General features: G+C 43.3%; 1 protein-coding gene across 1 annotated transcript in view; it reads left to right on the plus strand.

Moving 5' to 3' along the window:
- ANOS1 (anosmin 1) overlaps positions 1-19235 on the plus strand; it is a 415357-nt gene that overhangs the window by 109818 nt on the left and 286304 nt on the right. The window contains exon 3 of the mRNA XM_074323216.1: positions 4260-4336. The gene's annotated coding sequence lies outside the window, so the exon portion shown is untranslated. The remainder of the gene's footprint in view (positions 1-4259; positions 4337-19235) is intronic.

Consider the following 19235-nt stretch of genomic DNA (forward strand, 5'->3'; position numbering starts at 1 on the left):
AGAGTTCTTGCTAACCACTTTCTCCATGCCTGACAAGTGGGTAAAAATGTGTAATAAATGCAATTGCTCTGAGATGGAAAAGAATGTGCACATCATTGGCAATTTTAGAGAATCATTATACTTTAAACTCCTCACGTGCTCTTGTCAAGTGAACACAATTCACAGACAACGTTGAGACAATTTAAACAGCAATTTTGGGTGGAACTATACTTCAGATGGAGTCTATGAAACATGTTTAAGATGAGTAGTTGCTCGCTCTCAGATTGTGGGGTTAGGGTTTACGTACTAAATATAAAATCGCCCTGAAACCTCTAATATTAACTTTAAACCCTCCAGTCCAGTCTTATAATGGACGTTAGTCATTTACAGTGTATGCCCATCCCTTCCCATCTACCATTTTTTCATTGCTAAAGAGTGGCACTCGCAGCCTGGCATTTGACTCTGGGAATTCACCATTCAGAAAACTCAAGGGGGAAACTCACTTAGAGATAAGAATATTCAGATATATTTTTATTGCTCATTACTTGAAAACTGTTGCATTCACGTGACTGGTAACATGACAATGAGTGATTCTAGTTAGCCTGTCCTATAAAAGAGAAAGAGACAAGTGGATTTGTGACGATGTTTAGCCGCAAAGAAAGAAATGCTCTTCACCCTCCCACATTTACCGACTCCCTCAAGCGGGAAGAAATTAGGGCTCAGAGGATATGCTTTGGGAAAACAGCCATTGCTGAAATGTGTGTATGTAGACCCATGTGCACGTACATTTCATTTCGGAATGGGACTGTCAGGAAATGCCACGCAGCCCCAAGTGATGTACGGAGAGCGTTTCTTTTGCACAATCCCCAGCACACCTAGAGGAAGGGCATGTACTACTCAATGTGAGGAAAGTAAATCGTGTTGATGGATAGGAGCATGTCACAGATGCGTGAACATAGCCAGACAGGGAGACACAGTTAATGGAAACTTGAAGCCCTCACTAGCAACATCAGGAAGAACAGTCAGGAACTTTTGGTAAGAAGAAGACTGAGCAAAGCCAGAAGCTGACATGCCAGCTGGGGTCAGTGGGGCACCAGGTCTATGGGAAGAAGGAGAAAGCAGTGGGTAGGGTCCGGAGACCCGGAAGGCCAGCTCAGGACTCTGACCTCCACCAATCCATCCCTCAGCATGGCCTGAATAACATGTCATGTTCAAGTATATACGGTTAATCACTTTGCAAACCCGAGATAATTTCACCTAGTGGACGTCTGTTGCAGCTTTTCAAATATGTACTATATTTTTTGTGATTCAATAGAAAATTATCTCTCTCTCTTTTTTTTTTTTTTTAACACATTATTGTTATAAGAACATGTAACATGAGATTGACCCTCAATAAATTTTTGAGTGCCTAGTACAGTATTGTTAACTCTAGGCACAGCAGATCACTAAAATGTGTTCGCCTTGTACAGCACTCTATCCACGGAACAGCATCTCCCCATTTCTCCCTCCCCCCAGCCCCTGGCAACCGCTCTGCTGTCCGCTTCTGAGTCTGACGACTCTCGGAACCTTGCTTACATGGAATTACGCAGTATTTGCACTTTGGTGACTGGCTGATTTCATTTAGCATGACGTCCTGAAGCTTGTTGCAAATGGCAGGATTTCCTTTTTTTGCGGCTGAATTATATTCCATTGTAGGCATGTATCACATTTCTTTTACCCATTCGTCTGTTGGTGGACATTTAGGTGGTTTTTATAGCTTGTCTATGGTGAATAATGCTGCAGTGCACATGGGCCAGGAGGGAGCCCTGTGAAAGCCTGAGTTCAGTTCTTTTGGACATGGACCCAGAAGTGGGGTTGCTGGATCATATGGTAGCCCTGTTTTCTGTTTTGTTTTGTTTTGTAAATTCCAGACTGTGTTCCACTGTGGCTGCACCAATTTACATTCCCCCCAACACTGTATGAGGGCTCCCTTTTCTCCACATCCGCGCCAACACTTGTCATTTCCTACGGTTTGAAGACAGCCATTCTAACAGCTGTAAGGGGATAGTTCCGTGTACTGGCTAAGCTGAAACGGCAGATTGGAAACACAGCGTGAGGACAGTTTTAGGGTGTGACGCAAAGAAGAATTTCCCAGCCGACGTGGATCAAGCACTTGGCGGAAGCTTCTTTGTGGGTGCTCTTGAAATTCCATTTCTTTGGAACATTCAAACTTATGGAAAAACGATCATCTGGTGTAAACAGAGCTCTAGCACTTTCAGAAAAAAAGGAAAACCCATAACGAGTGGCCTTCTGAGGCCAACTCCAGAATTAAAATACCAGTTTCGGGGTAACATACCCATCGTACCACATTCTTGAGGAATGGATTTCAGCATGGACCAGTGGGAAGCACTTGTACTTGAAAATGACTTCCAGCTGTAATTCCTGCAAAGCAATGGCTCCTCTCTGCTTTTCATCCTCTTACCTGTGAAAAACCATCACCACAAGTTGTCAAGAATTTCACCTGACACAAGTAGCTATTAATACAATACCACAGGTCTGTGGGTCCACATGAAAGTAGGTGCGAAGATCTTTCTTCTGCTGGTTTCCTGTCTCTTAGGTCAGAAAGGGAGAACCTCTGAATTATGTGGTTTTTGGAAGCCGTTGCAACCCCCGCCACTTGTGTTTGGAAACCAAGACCACAGGACTCTTTTGGCAAGAGGAGGGTTGGATGGGAGTGTGTGGTCACATGCAGTATCCTGGGATATGTCATTGGCATCCGAAATGCTGCTGGAGGATTGCACGTGCTCACAGATCCCTTCAGCACAGAGTGTGGATGCTCCGGTTGAGGAAAGCCAAGAAGACCTCATTTCAGGATAGCGGACAAGTGGCAAATGAACATTTGGTACCCATTGTGAGTCGAACCAGGAGCTATGGGTAGCAGTCAGTCGATCTCAATCAAACAATGGAATTGGAAAAATCCTCTAGATGAATATAGAACAAAGATGGGTGTGATCCATGTCGCCTATCTGGGGACAGAAGCCACAAATGGGTATGTCTCCTTTACCTATGACAAGTAAATAAGAATGAAACAAAGCAAAATCAGCATACAGCATATGGAAAAGCTGTGGATGTAAAAGCACTATTATTCTGAAAACTCAGGAGAGTGAACTTCTAATTTTAAGCAAATTCAAGGCATATAAGGAATCTTAGAAAACTGTTTAGCATCCAAAATATGACACCAGGCCATAGACTAGAGAATGAACTCTTAAAGGGAAAATAAGGTAAAATGAAAGCAAAGAACAACGGGGTGAAACACGATGGGTAAGATAAGAAAGACATGCAAGGAAATTAGAAATGCAATCACTGGATTAAAATGGGCATCGGAGGCAGTTAAGATTGCTTTGACAGGGGGAAAAAAGACATCATTAAAAGTTTTCTTCACTTTCAAAAAGCACTCCTAAAAAATGGGTTGACATTTGATGTGCTTAAAGAGAGAAAAAAAAGTTTATCTGCAAGTCATGAAAAAGTCAGTGGTTCTCAGCCCAGTATCCTTCCTTCCTTTGTTTAGGTGACATAGCTCTTCATTTATTTTGGGAACTTTCCTACCTGTGGTTGCCAATCAAATAAAACTGTGTCATCCAGTGCAAAATGGACTATGGGGTGTGTAAGGTCATCAATTTGGATACCCATCGTCTGAACAGAATTGAGTACGTGACCCCAGCCCGTCTAGTGACATTGCTACCCGGTACTTTAGTCAAGATATTAGGAAAAAGTAATGTCTGTGTGACAATCATTTGTGTCCGGAGTTGTTGACAGGTATCTGTATTTCTATGTGGAAAGCTTACTTGGGGATCAAGCTAATAATAAAGAGGATAGAAGAGGGGAGAGCGTGAAATAAGACAGTTTCAATGACATGGTTTGACCTTGGGTGCATTGCTCTGCACTTGAGTCTTTCAGTATGTGAGTCAGTATTTCTTTTTTGATTATATTAAGTGAGTAGGGTTTTTGTTGCTTGTAACTGAAATAAACTCATATAATCTCAGTCTTTCCTCTGAAAAACTAGGTATCATAAAATAATGGAGAAGTACCTACAGATTTTCAAGAAGAAAACTATTATACTTTAAGAATTTTATACCAAACTAATGTGACTTTCCCAAGTGTAAATTCTGGGAAAAGGCATTCTGAGATATACGGGGGTCCAGAAAATATAGCACCCATGAATTCTTCCTGAACAAATGTTTGACCTCTTAGCCCAGTTTACGAACATTGATTCAAACTGCAGGACTTGATTCGGTTTACAGATCTGGTTGAGCAGCTGCCCTCCATCTGCTTCGAGAAGACTCGAATTCCTGCTGTGCCCACAGCGCCTTCTGAGAAGGTAGGGGATGGTCATCCTTGCTATAACATGAGCCAGTGACAGCAAAATTGTTCCAACTAGGGATGGGAGATTTACACAAGTGGAATGTTCTGAGCTTGGTTTCCATGTCTGCCCACAATCACCTCTCTAAACTGGGTGATAGTGGGTATACCCAGGAGATACTGTCAAGAAATTTGAACATTGTACATTCAGGATGTCAGCAGTGAAACACACAGGGAAAGCTCTGTGCCGATTTTAACCATATTTTTCTTTAAGGGTTATATTTGAATTAAGAAAATGAACAAACACATCTTTATAAAGTTATACCTGTTGATTTATAAAGTTGATGCAATGTAAAGTATCCCATATAATCCTCGTACATAAAAATATCATAGTAAAGATCAACGACACCCAAATGCGAACAGTGCGAATGTTTATGATCTCTGTTTTTCTACCTTTCGGTATTTTTCTAATTTCCATAAACTTGTGGTACTGAAGAAAAAAGAAAAAAGAAAAGCTAGTCAGCTGAAGATGGGAAGTGGCCGCCCAGGTCATGCCTGAAGGTACTCTGTTGATAGCAGATGTGGATTTCTGGCCATGTGACCTGTTAGGGGGCGGTCTTGGCTTAGTGTTTCTGTCTTGAAAGGTTGGAGGTGAGACGGGCTGTGTGGCATCCAGCCGTCCCTGGGCCTTTGACACATGGGGGAGTCCTTCTTGCCCCGTCTCTGCTGATAAATGAGAAGCTGCCGTGCTTCTTTAATGATTCTGTCATGTCAGCCCTGGCCATGGATGGCGCGTAATTAATTACCCATCTGTACGGATGAGTAATGGCGCCCTTTTCCCAAACTACTGCACGTTCAGCGAGCATCATGGAAATCCAACACAGGCATCTCCTGCCCTATTTCTCAATGTAAAAATGCCCTTATAACTAAGAACTGTTTGAGTATTTGCACACTGTCTCTCTCCCCTGCCACCCGTTTGAGATCCCAGCCCAACGTCAGAGCCTTAACCTAAAGCCAAGGACGACAGACCAACATAAATTACATAGCATCGCATCAGTCACACCAGAGGCTATGTAGTCGAATCTTACTGGCTTCTTGCAAACTCTGGGCATTATAGAAGTGCAGGGGAAGGACTGTGACCCTGTTGCACGTGACATGTGAATAGTGTGTAAATGCAGTTGCAGGAGAAACAGCTGCCACGGCCATGTGGACACTCATGGCCCTTGAGAGACGATATATGCAGCCAGAGAAACGGAGCGAGGAGAGGTCCACGTGTATGCTTTCATTCTGCGATCACTCAGGTGATTGCCTGACTGTCGGCAGCTCCCGCCCTGGGGCTCAGGCGGGACACGTAACTTTGGTTCCGATACAGAAGGATGGGCAAGCCAGCCTGTCCCTGGTCCTGGAGCTTCTTCCTTTCTCCACAGTGAACACTCAGGATCAGATTTTCCGCGTCAGAATGTTTGAGGAAAATCAATTTTGTGGCTGTTGGGCATTTCAAATGTCATACATTTTTTTATGAGTTTGATTATCTTTGCACAATTGCTGACAGCTCATATCCTAAGGGTCCAAGGAAGATGAAATTCTTTCTGTCTTCAAATGGATTAAATATACACAAAGCAGAGCCTACATCATACAGTTCAAAGCCTTGTAGTAGGAATACAAAGATAGTTATAAATCATCAGAAAGATTTCATGAATAAAATATTTTTATTGATCAATAATTGGTTAGTCACACAGAAGCGATCTCTATTAATAAGGTGGAAGAAACTGCTAAATTAGGTTTATGAAATGAAAATATGGATTGATTTTTCAATCTACCCGTAAGTATTGCTTCTTCCCATTCCTAAATATAGACATTCTCCAAAGAACTGTGTTTCCTTCCTTCCTCCTTTCCCCTCAGTTTATCCTCTGATAGACTTGGGTCATGCTCAAGGGTTTCAAATATCAGGCATGACTCCCCAATTTCTTTTTGACTCCCCAACTTTTGCTTGTAATAAATTAGTTCCACACGTACCTGCCAGTGTCTGTAATGTGCCAAGGTATTTCACAGGTATGCAGGACACAGGTGAGGTCTCTGCCGCCTGGCTAGCAGCCAAAACTGACCTTGCTTTTGGGGGACTGAGTTGGGGAGGGAGCGGGAGGGGCTTCTGCGGGGGTGGCCGTGCTCTGTGTCTTGGCCGGTGACTTCCACGCAAATGTTCATTCTGTGAAAACTCCTTAAGTGCACTTGGAAACAAAACCTTTTCATAGCACTTCTGCACACAGAAAATGCACGTACATCCTGGTGAATTTTCACGAATGGAACGCAACCATGCAATCAGCAACGAAATGACAAAATAGAAATTACTGACACCAGACAAGCATCTCTGACTCCTTTGCAGTCCATCTGGCCTTCAGAAAATATAAATCAGCTGTGTTCCTGTTTGCACTTTATGGATCATACAGTTTGTTCGGTTTGGTACCTGACGTCTTTCATTCACTGTGATGTTTGAGTTTCACTCATGCTTTTGCATGTGATGTGTTGCTTATTCTCGTCATGGAATAGTATTGTGTGGTGTAAGTACACAGCAGTTTATCCATCCATGCAAGATCTGATGGTCACTTAGGTGTTTTCACTTTATTTGTCATAGTGAATAAATCTGCTGTGAACGCACCGTGTATGTTTCTTGGTGAACATATGTCAGCCTGTCTGTTGGGTGTATTCCTGGGAATGGAATTGCTGGGTTATAGGTCTGCATGCTTTCAGCTTTATTTGATACTGCCCAACAGTTCCTCAGAAAGGTGCAACAATCTGTACTTTTACGCACATGAGTGTTGTTACACATTTTTCGCAAAAGTTGGTGTTGTCTCTCTCGAATGAATTTTAGCCATTCCGGTGTGTGTAAGCTGCACACTTGTACACAATTTTCTAATGGCAGAGTTTGCTTTCTTTACTGCTGAGTCTGTAGTTCCTAGACCCATGCTTGGCAAATAAGTAAGCTTCCAACAAATATCTGTTGGATACACGACAGACCCTTTATTGACGAAGGGTAGGCTCTAGACACACAGAGATTTTATGAGGAATTTTCATGTAGGATGGACTTTTACAAAGTACCTGGTGCTCAGTGTTTAGTAATTTTTTTTATTCTATGCTACCACCCTCCTCTTTTATCCAAGTCTGTAGCAAAATCTGTTAGACGTGGGGAGGGCTGGGTTAGTCCTGCTTCAGGAAATGAGGGGCGGGGGTGTGTCCCTGGGGGTGGGGGGCAGTGGAAGGGGCCATGTGATGACACATGTAGGTCACAGAAGGGTCTTACTGTGAAAGCAAGGAAGCAGGAGCTCAGAGTGAGAGCTGGTGGGCGAGAGCCCAGAGATTCTCAGCCCCAGCTTGGAACCTGAAGAAAGAGTTGATAGGGGCCTGCAGTTCCTACAGAAATGGGTGCACATTTATTTGTCTGGGTGTCAGAGGAAAGGGTGGTGCAGGACAGGTGCATGCATCCATATAGTCGGCACTTAAACACACACACAAACATGCACGAGCCACCACACGTTCACTCCCACCCACACTCTACCACGGACACACTGCACGCTGGGAAGTGTAAGGGAGCCGGGAGTAATTTAGAGCTTGTGTCCTTCACGTCTCCTGTTTATCACTGTGGTGTTAGGTGAGAGAAACCTGTGAGCGAGGACGTAGGAGTCTCCACTTCCGCATTTCCCAGTGCCTGCCTCGGCGTTCCACGTCTTGAAGCAGAATTCCTCTGGATGCCTAAGGGATGGGGGAGTATGTTCCCCTCTCTTTACCTCCGTTGTCGTGCCTCATGGGCACCAAGGACCAGGTTTGAAAACCACGGACTGAGTGTATCACCCACTGCTGGTAACATGCTGCATTTTCACAGGTGTTTCCTTAAGACTGTATCTTAACCCTCGCCACCCCCAAATTTCGACCACATGGTAGGAAATGAGTGGTGGGCAGAGAGATTGTGGAGAAGGGAGCCTTAAAGCATTTCTTAAATCCTTTATTGCTGGAAGAAGATCCCTGCTGTCTTGGGAAATCTGGGTGCTTGCCCTGGATCGGTGTTCAATTAACAGAATGACCTTGGGGCAGTCAGTGGAATCTCTCCACCACGGTGTCCAGCAGGGGTGGAAAATTCGTGTTTTCAGGCACAGTGTTACTGAAAGGCTCTGTGTAGAAACCAGAGCTGGCTTTGCCTGAAGCTGGATGATTGGGCATGGGACGGTGGTGGTGTCTGCACCCCAGTCTCCTGCAGGACCCTCTGAGAATCTCCTCAGAACTCTAGGGGCTTTCAGAGTGCAGGGTGAAGCTCGCTGAGCTAGCAGGTTTCCGAGGTCTCATCAAACAGTAACAGTCTGGGATTTATTGCTTCTCCGAATATGGATGCTCGATCCGCCTGCATGGTCTCTACCCTGGTTAGAATTGGGTCACCTGCTATGGGAGATGCCGACCTTTGTGTTATGCAGTCTAGGTGGGAGTTGAAGACCTTGACTGAACTTTGAGCACTGGGGCCACCAAAAACGTAAGGAATGTTGTGTGCCAGCCAAGGCTTTTATTGCCCTATTTATAACTCTTCCGAAGAAGGATTGCATAAATTCCGTCCATTCTGTGAGGCTCTGGTGGGGTGGAGAGTCAACAATGCCCTTCATTTTGGTCTTCCTAAGAGTCCCATTTTCTATGCTGTGGGGGTGGGCTGTACACAACGGTGAACAACAAGTGACTTTTGTTACTATACGAGATATTTTCTAAGCCCATCTGAAGAAGATGGGGTATGTGAGTGTTCGGCGTTTTAATCAGATTAGATATCAGATTTTGTTCCTTAAGCAATGGATGAAGTGGGAGAAGAAGGAAAGTAGAACAAAATCCAGCTTTTCTTCAACTGAAGGACATTAAAATGACAGACAGTTAAGATCTTGAAATATGCAAACAGTAGCAAAACACAGCTAGGCAATTCCATAGCCACAAGCTGCCTGTTAGAAGTCTGTAGTGAAGGGCATAATATTATACATAAGGGAGAAAAAATATTCACTTTTATGTTAATTGTGTCGATGTGAGAAACGTCCAAGCCTGGAGAGAATTTTTGTAGGATTTTATTTGAGCCAAACTGACGACCGTCTCCAGGAAGCAAGCTCTCAAATGTTATGGAGAAGAGCAGTTTGGCTGTTTCTTTCTTCATTTTTAAAAAAATTAGTGTTTATTGGGGTGACAATGGTTAATAAAGTTACATAGATTTCAAGTGTACACTTCTGTAATACATCATCTATAAATCCCATTGTGTGTTCACCACCCAGAGTCAGTTCTCCTTCCATCACCATATATTTGATCCCGTTTACCCTCATCTACCACCCCCCACCCCCCTTACCCTCTGGCAACCACTAAACTATTGTCTGTGTCCATGAGTTTTTGTTTCTTTATTTGTTTGTCTTGCTCATTTGTTGCTTTCAGTTTTATATCCCACCTATGAGTAAAGTGTTACGGTTCTTGACTTTTTCTCTCTGACTTGTTTTGCTTAGCATGATAATCTCAAGATCCATTTATGTTGTTGCAAATGGCAGTATTTCATCTTTTCTTCTGGCTGAGAAATATTCCATTGTGTAGCAGTTTCTCCTTTGCATTTGTGATTGAGGAGGGAACATAGGAAGATGACATGGAGGGGGAGACAGCAAGGTGGGGTTGGGTTACAGGATGGTTAACAGGACCGTGTGCTCTGTTGAGGTCCTTTATTTCAGAGGTGTGTTAACCTAGATACACAGAAACAGTGGACAGGGCTGGCTTAAAACCTTTTACTAAACAAGTTACATGCCTGCGCGGGACTACCCTCCGTGACCTGTCCCGTTAGGAATTTATGATCAGATTCCCCTGTGAGGCTACTTTCCACAGAACCCCTTTTTCATCCACAATTGGACTCAGCAGACAGTAGTATTTGCCTAAAAGACTCGAGGGTAATGAACTGACACACAGACGGGGAAAATGGTAAAGTACCTTCATTCAATGGCCTGCATTTTTGTTCTCTCGAAATACTGCTATAGCTCTAGCTGACATACCCACAAAATCTAATTTTCATATTCACTAATGTTCACGTCAAAGTATTTTACAACTTCAGGTGTCATTTCCCCTGTGGCCTTTTGGTTATGTAGACATGTGCTGCTGGGTTTAAAGATATCTGGAGACATTACATTTATTTCATTTTGCTACTGACTTCTATTTTAGTTCCTGTCTGGTCTGAGCACATAGTCTCTTATCATTCCAATTGCTTACAACTTGTTTTATGGCCCAGCATATGGTCTATCCTGGGGAATGTTCCCGGCGCCCTTGAAAAAACGGCATTATTTAGTCATAGTTTGCGTAGACGTTGCCTGTAAATGTCAGTTCAGCCAACTTGGCTAATAATGTTCAGTATTTCCTCTTAACGGAGACAAATGTCAACTGTTTAGGCCGCCTTCAAAGGTTAAGGTCAAATGATGAGCAGGGATTATTGGGTAATTTTCCAGATAAACAGAAAACACCTGCTCCTTCAAAGCCAAACTAGACCCAACTTTTTGTTATTGAGGTAAGAAATAAGGATATTTGATTTGATTTCATTATCTACATTGAGCAAAGTTAAACTTCCAATTTACTTTTCCGGTTAAATTATGACAAGATAAAGATCCCAGAGACTCTAGTTGAAAAGAGCTATTCTAACGGTTCTATGGACATCTCATAGTGGTATATGTATCTCTGTCTACTTGTCAAACTCATAAAAGGAACATTTTACATAAAAATATATTCCACATATCACACAGAGAGACACCTTAAAACTCTGTTAGCAAGCTACTGCGGGACCATGTAAAATATAATACAATTTTCAATACTCTGACATGACCAAATTTGACCAGATTTCTATTGTGTAAAGTCATTAGACGCGTTAAACATATAGAGTTACCACTCATGTAATAATACTTAAGCGTATATTACAATCCATAATTTTACCCCTGTTTTCTCAGTAACCGAATTTTTAATTGAATTCTGAATTTCACCAGACATATTTTTTCAATGCTCCTTCCCTCCTGTCCAACTGTGTAGAGTTACTCTGCGCTGGTACAACATTAAAAACACACAAATACCTCCAAATGCATAACTCTTTGATGTATAACCTTACGCCGTGCAGTTGGCCATCCTCCCTTCTCACGTCCTAGTTTTCTGTACAGTAGTAGCAAGTAGTCTGCTTAGTGCAGAAATGCCTTGCCGAAGCCTGGGTCAAACTAAAGTTTGATAACACACTGGAGAAGAAACTATCAGTTAGATATGTGAATTCCTGTGCGTCTGCCCAGGGTCCATCCAGACGGAAAAGGTTCGTTCTGCAGCTTATGAACTGCGATGGGCCGTTCTTCATGTTGGAGCTCCACCGGGTTGTCGTGGGGTCACAAGAACTCCTGCTGCATGAAGAGAGCAGAATAGATGCTCGGGCCCCAAGAATGCGCAGCTCCATCTGAACTCTCGTCTGCGCAGGCCGTGGCCGTTGTGTCTGGCGTCTGCAGGAGAATATAGCTCCACGGCGGCAGGGTGTGGCGGAGAAGCCCCGTGTCTGCTGTCTCTGTCTCTGTGACAATGTCAGATGCCAGTGTCACTTCTCAGTGTCAGACACTCATTCACACCGGATGGCTTTCTAATTGATCCGGACGCACCAAGCATGTTTATCAGAGCGAAGCTTTGGAAATAAATAACCACGTTGCTCCCACTTCTTAACTTTTGTATGTGACTCAGGTCATTGAAGAGTTTCTTCAAGCCAAGATGGTCTTAAAACTAAACTCAGATATTTAACGTGTTGTTTGGCAGTGAATTGTCATTAAGCTTGGTGGTTTGCCCCCAGGACACTTTTGGGTATTTTGAGCAGTCTTTCATTGTCTTGGTGATTGGGCAGTTGTGCTGCCTCTGACAGGGGCTGAGGGTTCCAGCAAATACACCAAACAGTGCAGCCTGATAAGCCAGATGGCGTTTGACCTCCAAGTCAGTAAAAAATCTATAATTCTCTGAAGCTAGAATTACGCAATTTTACAGGTAAAGCAGAGTTTTTTTTTCCCCCACAATTTTTACATACATTGGATTTTTCCAGACTGTAACTCTTAAGTAATTTGAGGGTAAGACCGTCTATTGTTTTATTCATAAGTTTACAAAGGGTATTGCACCGTTTGGGGGAATCATATCGACAGCAATAATACCACTCATGGTGCTTGAGTTGCCATTTAATTATTTCATACAGATAGGTTGTATTAGTTTGTCATCACACTTCAGAGAGCTTTGTTTTGACTTCTGAATTCCTTTCTCTGTAGTAACCTGCAGTTGCGAGGGGAGGAAAGCAGATTGGAAATTGCATCAGAGTTAACAAAGAATTATGGCTATACCCAGAGATTAAATAAAGAAATAACTAATTTAAAATATACATACCAGTGTTGTCTACACATAATTGAGAAAAGAGCTGGCCTCTGTTATGCCAATTATAAACCTGTTTCTATGTTTCGAGAGAGAGAGGAAAAAAACCCAGCAGTCCAGAATTGCCTACTGATGTCTGCTTGGGAGGCCTGGGCGATTCTTTGCAACCTCGTCTTTTTTGAGTGTGGAACAGAGCCTTTGGGACTCATAAAAATATACCAGTAAGCCGAACTACTCAAGTTCAAGTACTGTGTAATTTGGGGCTTTTCCATTATATTTCCTTCCATGTTAAAGAGCTATTTTAAGAAAAAGAGCTCCATTGCTTTCCATGTTGTTAGACTTAGGGTGGCCAGTGTACGGTGAGTACTCCATATCATAGAGATGTGCGTGACTCTGTCCCTCAGCTTAAGACAGAGATTGATGGGGAATATAACCATTGTATAAGGTGAATTTCCCACAACAGATGACAGCCCTACATGGGTTTAAAAGAGCAAGAGTGTCTTACACGTTTAAAAGTACTGGGGGAGCAGTTGCATTGAAGAGGAGACGTTTGGGGTGAGTTTGAATCAGATAGGATTTTATCAGCTGCGACAGAACAGTGATACTATCAGGGACATAGGAGGGAGAAGTCTGGCTTTCCTGCAGATCGGTCAAATAAAAGGAGAACCATGTGACAAACTTAAGAAGTGTGGGACGTCGTAATATGGAGGCCTTTGGAGGTGGCATTAGGAAAACGCTCGTCTTCCATTCGTCCAATTGGAAGTACTCGTATATTATGCAGGTGCTAAGCCATCGGTCTGAAGCATTATTTTCACGGACTGCTCCCCCCCCCCCACCGCTACCCCCATAGATGGGCCTGGTTATCAGAATCTTGTGCTTCTGTTTTTCTATATCTGGATATAATCGTGTCCTTGTAATTATGTTTTAATTTAATTTCCCTTTAGTTTCTTGATACATTTCCAATTAGGTTGTTTTAAGAAGACAAATGCTAGTTTGTACCCAAAGATCAAATACATGATAACGTATTATGCCGATATTCTTATTAGGAAAGTACTTGTTTCAGAATTTACTAACAGATGCTATAAAAAATAGAGATTATGAGGAAAATCTCTACAAATGTTGAACTAGCTTGGTCAGGTTCCTACTAGCTCTGTGTCTAGCTTTACAAGGTGTGACAATTAAGTTCCTGAACTTGCCCCCGTGCGCTTACATTGGCAGCCCTGAACAAACAGCCCAGTAAGGTTTCATAACCTTGGTGTATCAGTGTCTCACAGCTGTGTTCATGTAGATGTGTGGCGGTGCCTTGCTGAATGGCGTTCATTATTGTTGCGTGTTTTTGTGTGCCGTTGTGAGAATGTCTGAGCTTGAATTACAGCAATGAACACACATTGAATTTCTTGTTAAACTTGGCAAGAGTGGAAGTGCAATCAGGGACATGCTAGTCCAAGTTTATGGGGATAATGCCATGAAGAAAACAGCAGTGTACAAATCGGTTAAACTTTTTCTGAGGGGAGAGAACGCGTCACTGATGAAGAGAGGGCAGCGTGACCAGTAAGCAGCAGAACTGATGAAAACATTGCAAAAATTTGTTGAATTGTGCGGATGTGGTAGCATTTGAATCCCTAGACGCAGTGAGGCAGATTTCTCTCCCCGGACTGGGACATCTCATCTTGTCTCCAGCCTTCACATTTGGATGGAATCACACCCCCGGCTCTCTGGGTCTCCAGCTTACAGAGGGTAGGTTGTGGAACTTGTCAGCTTCCAGAATCCTATGAGCCAATTCCTTATCATAAATCCCCCAGTGGTTCTGTTTCTCTGGAGAATCCTGTCTAATGCACTAAGCTAAAATCAAGAGGTCAGTGGGGCTGGGTTTCTTTTGGATGCAACTTGCTTTTTCCAGCTTCTAGAGGCCGTTTGTCTTCCTGGCTTGCGGCCCCTTCATCCATCATCAACGCCAGCAATGGCTGCTTGAATCTCTTATGCTACCATCACTCTGACACGCCTTGTCTGTAGTCACATCTCCCTCCTGCCTCCCTCTTCTAAAGATACTGTGGTGACATTGGTTCCACCTCGATGACCCTCATCATTTCCCCATTGTGAGGTCCTTAACTCCCTCACAGCCCCAGAGTTCCTTTGGCCCAGTAGCATAGCACAGTTACAGGATCTGGAGAGCGTGGCATGGATATTCCTAGGGTCTCTTATTCAGCCTGCCACAGAAAAGAGATCTCCTTCCTAGAGTTAAAAAAAAAAAATTAAAAAATCTCATGTTGTTTCCATCTCACTTGGCCAGCTGTGCATTCCATACGAGGTAATGTTCTCTGACAGCTTTCTGTATTTCATAAATGAGCTAGCGCCCCTGGCACCTTCCCTCTGTAACCCCAGAAGCACTGTGTTTCTAACCCCGGCATTTGTATGCAGGGAGCGTGCTGAGCATGAGTCTCAGCCCACCTCTTTCCGGCAGAATGTACATTAAATGTTGTATAGCTAAGTATGGATGGGGAAGAGCTATTTCATGTGAAGCAGTACGGAAAAGCAGATTACGTGTCTCGGAGTTCAAAACAATGGCTCTTGATTACAGGTGCTGAAGTACTTTGCTAAATAATGCATGCCCCATTTTGTCATATTAAATTTGATGAGTGTATCTCCAAAGGGATTTATTTATATAGTGATCCATCAAGGAGTAAAATGGTAAGTGAAAGGCTCCGATATTCACCCAGTTATGACATATTTGCATTTACCTTGGAACAGCCTTCCCTGAAAGCTACTTAACAATTAAAATCAGAGATTTTTTTTTTTTTTGTAATGGCACTGTGTCTCAATGATGATAAGAGATAGGAAACAGATGGCAAGCAATGGGAAAAAGTCAAGGTTTTGTGAATGTGCTTAGTTGAAATAAATGGAGTGTTTAAAATAAAAAGCCAAACCCCAAAGTAACAAGACAGGGAAGTCTCAAATCTTTGCTTTGATTTTCTCGGAAAAGCTTCCGAGATGAAACTTGGATGGAATTTGACAGGGAATGTCTTTCGCATGTGCAACATACAAATCTCCCAAGACAGTCCTTGGAAAGAATTGAGTTTCAAGACACCTGTGGAAAGCCATAACTTGAATATTAATGAAGCTATAAAAGGGGAAACTAGACCTTGTCATGAAGAGATGAAAAATGTGGATGAAGAAAAATGCCTGGTCAATGTCAGACCAGAATTCGGAACCCTCGTCTTTAAGTATCTTTGCACTATTCACTATTCTCTCTTCTGATTCTAGAACACTGGTGAAATCTTAGACTTTTCACTCTATCCTCTATAACCTCTCATATTTTCTTTCCTTTTTTGTGTGTGTCTCCATTAGTTTTTGGACTTATCTCTGGTTCAATAAATCTTTCTTCAGTTGAAAAAACATATTAAGTGAAACATGCAGGTGCTTGGGCTGTCAATCCTTTATGTTTTTCTACAATTCCGGGAAAGGCCGTAATCCATCACTCCTCCTGGGCTTGGAGATGGGGTTCTGTGTTTTGAGCAGAAGGACTGGAGTCTATTAGAGACTGTTGGGGTTTGACATGACGTCTTCTTTAGCTGCTTTCTGAGGCACTCTTGGAAGACAGATAATGACCGCGTTTGATGAATAGCTGACATTTTCTTTTGCATTGGGGGAGGGAAAAAACATTTCAGCAGGCATGCTGGAGTTTTGCCTACTCAGGCTTTCTCTATCAATAGCTGAGTCTCTCGGAAAAATAGTTAAAACCTTTTGTCTATCTGATGTCCGCTGTGGTGTCATCTTCTTGCAGATATGTTGGTCTCCCCTGTAGCTTTGCCACCTCGCACAGACCTGGGCTGGGCATGGGACATTCTCTGTCTGTGACACTTATCTTCATTCTTATAACTCCTCCATCACCAAGTGAAAAAACAAAACAAAACCAACTGACACAAGCCTGCGATCTTTGTATTTCATTTTGCTATAGCCAGACTCAGATCCATACGCCCAACTCCAACACCAAACAGAAAGTGTCAATGAATTTAGGAAAGTGTTGGTACCTAACCAGTCGCCCAGATGGGCATGTGACAGTGTCACTCAGATGCTCCCAGTGAGGATTCAATGGTGCAGCTGTCAGTCATAGCAGAGACCACTAAGGGGAACTTCTGTTAAGCCAGGTATGCAGCCCTGCCTGTGTCCTCCCGGTAATTCCAGTGGTGTTGGTGGAGACCAACAAATGACTCCAGAATTCTGTAATTTACATAGCATAATAATAGAAGGCAGTGAGTGCCAAGGAGGTGACGAATACGTGTGGTACAGAATTAAATACTGTCACCAGGGAAAGTCTTGCTCAGAAAGTGATTTTTCAGCAAAGACTTGAAAAGACAATTTCATTTGCAGCGTCCTGGCATCACAGGGCCACTTAAAAAAAAAAAAAGAATCTTAGCTTGGTTGTCCCCAGACCACACAGGATGTAATTAGTATTTGGATTCTAATCCCTTGCAAAGGGAGACCTTCATTTGGTAATGGAAACCTTTGTTCCACACCGGAGCCAGTGGGTGCCAAAGAGTGAATGTTTGAGCCCCTGCGTTTCACCTCCTGTGGACCCCAGCTCTCCACTGTGTCTGCATTCCAGCGTCTCTCTTGGATGCGAGGCGCTTGTCCTGGCTTTGGATGGGTCACAGTGACAGGTGTTCTCAAGCTTTTACCCAGGACTTTGCTTGCACTGCCCTTGTCATTTGGGGTCCATAGGGATTTCCTTACTTTTTGTGTTTCCCAAGTAAAATGGAACATTAAAAAAAAAAAAAAAAGTTGATTCTATTTTACGTGACATTTTTACATGCTTTGCCGTGAGGCTGTCTCAGATCATTTCGTTTCCATATTGTCCGAGACAGAGGTTAAGACTTACTTGGGTTGTTGAAAAAACAAAGGGCTGCATTCCGTGACCAGGCTGGCCTGACGTGAAATTGTGACCAGAAAGTCTAGACTGTATCTCAATGTCCTGAAAGTATGTCTCCCTACTAGGAGGTGTGCTTCAGAATCTCACCTATGGGGTGGTCTTTCATCCCTCAATGAATTGGGGAAGTGCGTTTGTTCTTAAAACTTGCTGCCTTGGAAAGAACACTTGTAGTTTTGGATAAAGGCATTTTCATCTTTCTTGCTTACCTGGGGAAGCCAACCTGTCTGAAAGCAGCTGAGTTCTACGATACCATGGTCAAGGTTGGATCACGCTAAAAAAAGCAAACAAACAGAAAGGTTTTCCTTTTTTGGCAAATATTTGTTGAAAAGTCTTTCACTGTTCGGCAGGCTTCTGCTGCAGGGGAAACACCACTTATACCCAAAAGCCCAAATCACCGAATCACAATGCAAAGCTTTTAAGGAATATTCTGCTCTTTGAAATGGACCACTGGGATTCAATGACCTGAATGCATAACTCATTTTAACTAAATTGTGCCTTTTATCATTCTGTAGAGATGTGGGTGGAGGTCACTGGCAGACCCTCCCCTCCTCCCCCCCACCTCCTGCCAGATTCTCGGATTAAATGTACTTCTAAATTTCACGACTATATGGAACGGAAAGGGACCCTCTTTACTTTTCTGGATGTCCTTTGAATTGAACCCTTGTGGGCTGAATTCTTAACACAAGACAATGACTCTTTTGAAGAGTTTGTGTCTAGGGAAGGTCAGCCACTTGTTGCCAAGTCCCCCAACACGTTTCAGCTTCCTGAGAGAGTGAATGCCATTTGCTGTCGGGATTTTTGTCACTGTGGGGTACTGAAGAAGAAATGGATCGGCCCAGAGAAGGAGACCCTCGCAAAGCATAGCTGCTGGGATTCAGCTCAGTTTTAAATCAAACCAGAACGGAGTTTCAATCGCTGTGTGTGTCTCAGTGTTTTAGAGAGGAACATTAAGAAACATTTATGAAGCGTGGCCTATTTTCGGAATACATGAAGTTCATTAAGTGAACTGTACTCCTCCATTCTGTCTTTGTTCTTATTTCACATGGGAAGAAACCGAGTCTCAGAGAGCCACCTCTTGTCACCAGCTGGTTGGGATTCAGAAGCAAGAAGCGGACAGTCGTATGAGTACAGAATCCATTGTCCCTCTCGGCCGGCGTCCAGTCTGAAGGACAGAGGAGTGTGAGGTTGTCATCCTGCCCCCCAGTGTTCTCCAGCCATAGCCCTACCCTTGGTGCCTTCTGGCACATAATATTTTACAATAAGGCAATTGAACACCCAGAACAAAGCCTCGCAGTTGTTTACAGGGTTTTCTCTCCCTGCTTCCTTGGTATTTAGGCTGATCTAGCCACACGTAACGCTCTCTAGCACACTGGTTCTCACGATATTTTAATTCAATGGATGGTGTATCTTGCCAGGTCCATAGCCAGGCGGGGGTTTGAACAAGGAATTTGTCAGTGAGTGCGTGGAGAGGGAGCAGAGACCAGAGGCCCGAGGCAGGGATTGTCAAGGCAGGATCGTCTGCTTTGGGGTCAGAGCTCTTCCAGTTACCCGTGTGGACTAACCATGCCTTAATTTCTTCATCTGTACA

This window comes from Rhinolophus sinicus, chromosome X (genome assembly GCF_036562045.2).
Source record: "Rhinolophus sinicus isolate RSC01 chromosome X, ASM3656204v1, whole genome shotgun sequence".
NCBI classification, from domain to species: domain Eukaryota; kingdom Metazoa; phylum Chordata; class Mammalia; order Chiroptera; family Rhinolophidae; genus Rhinolophus; species Rhinolophus sinicus.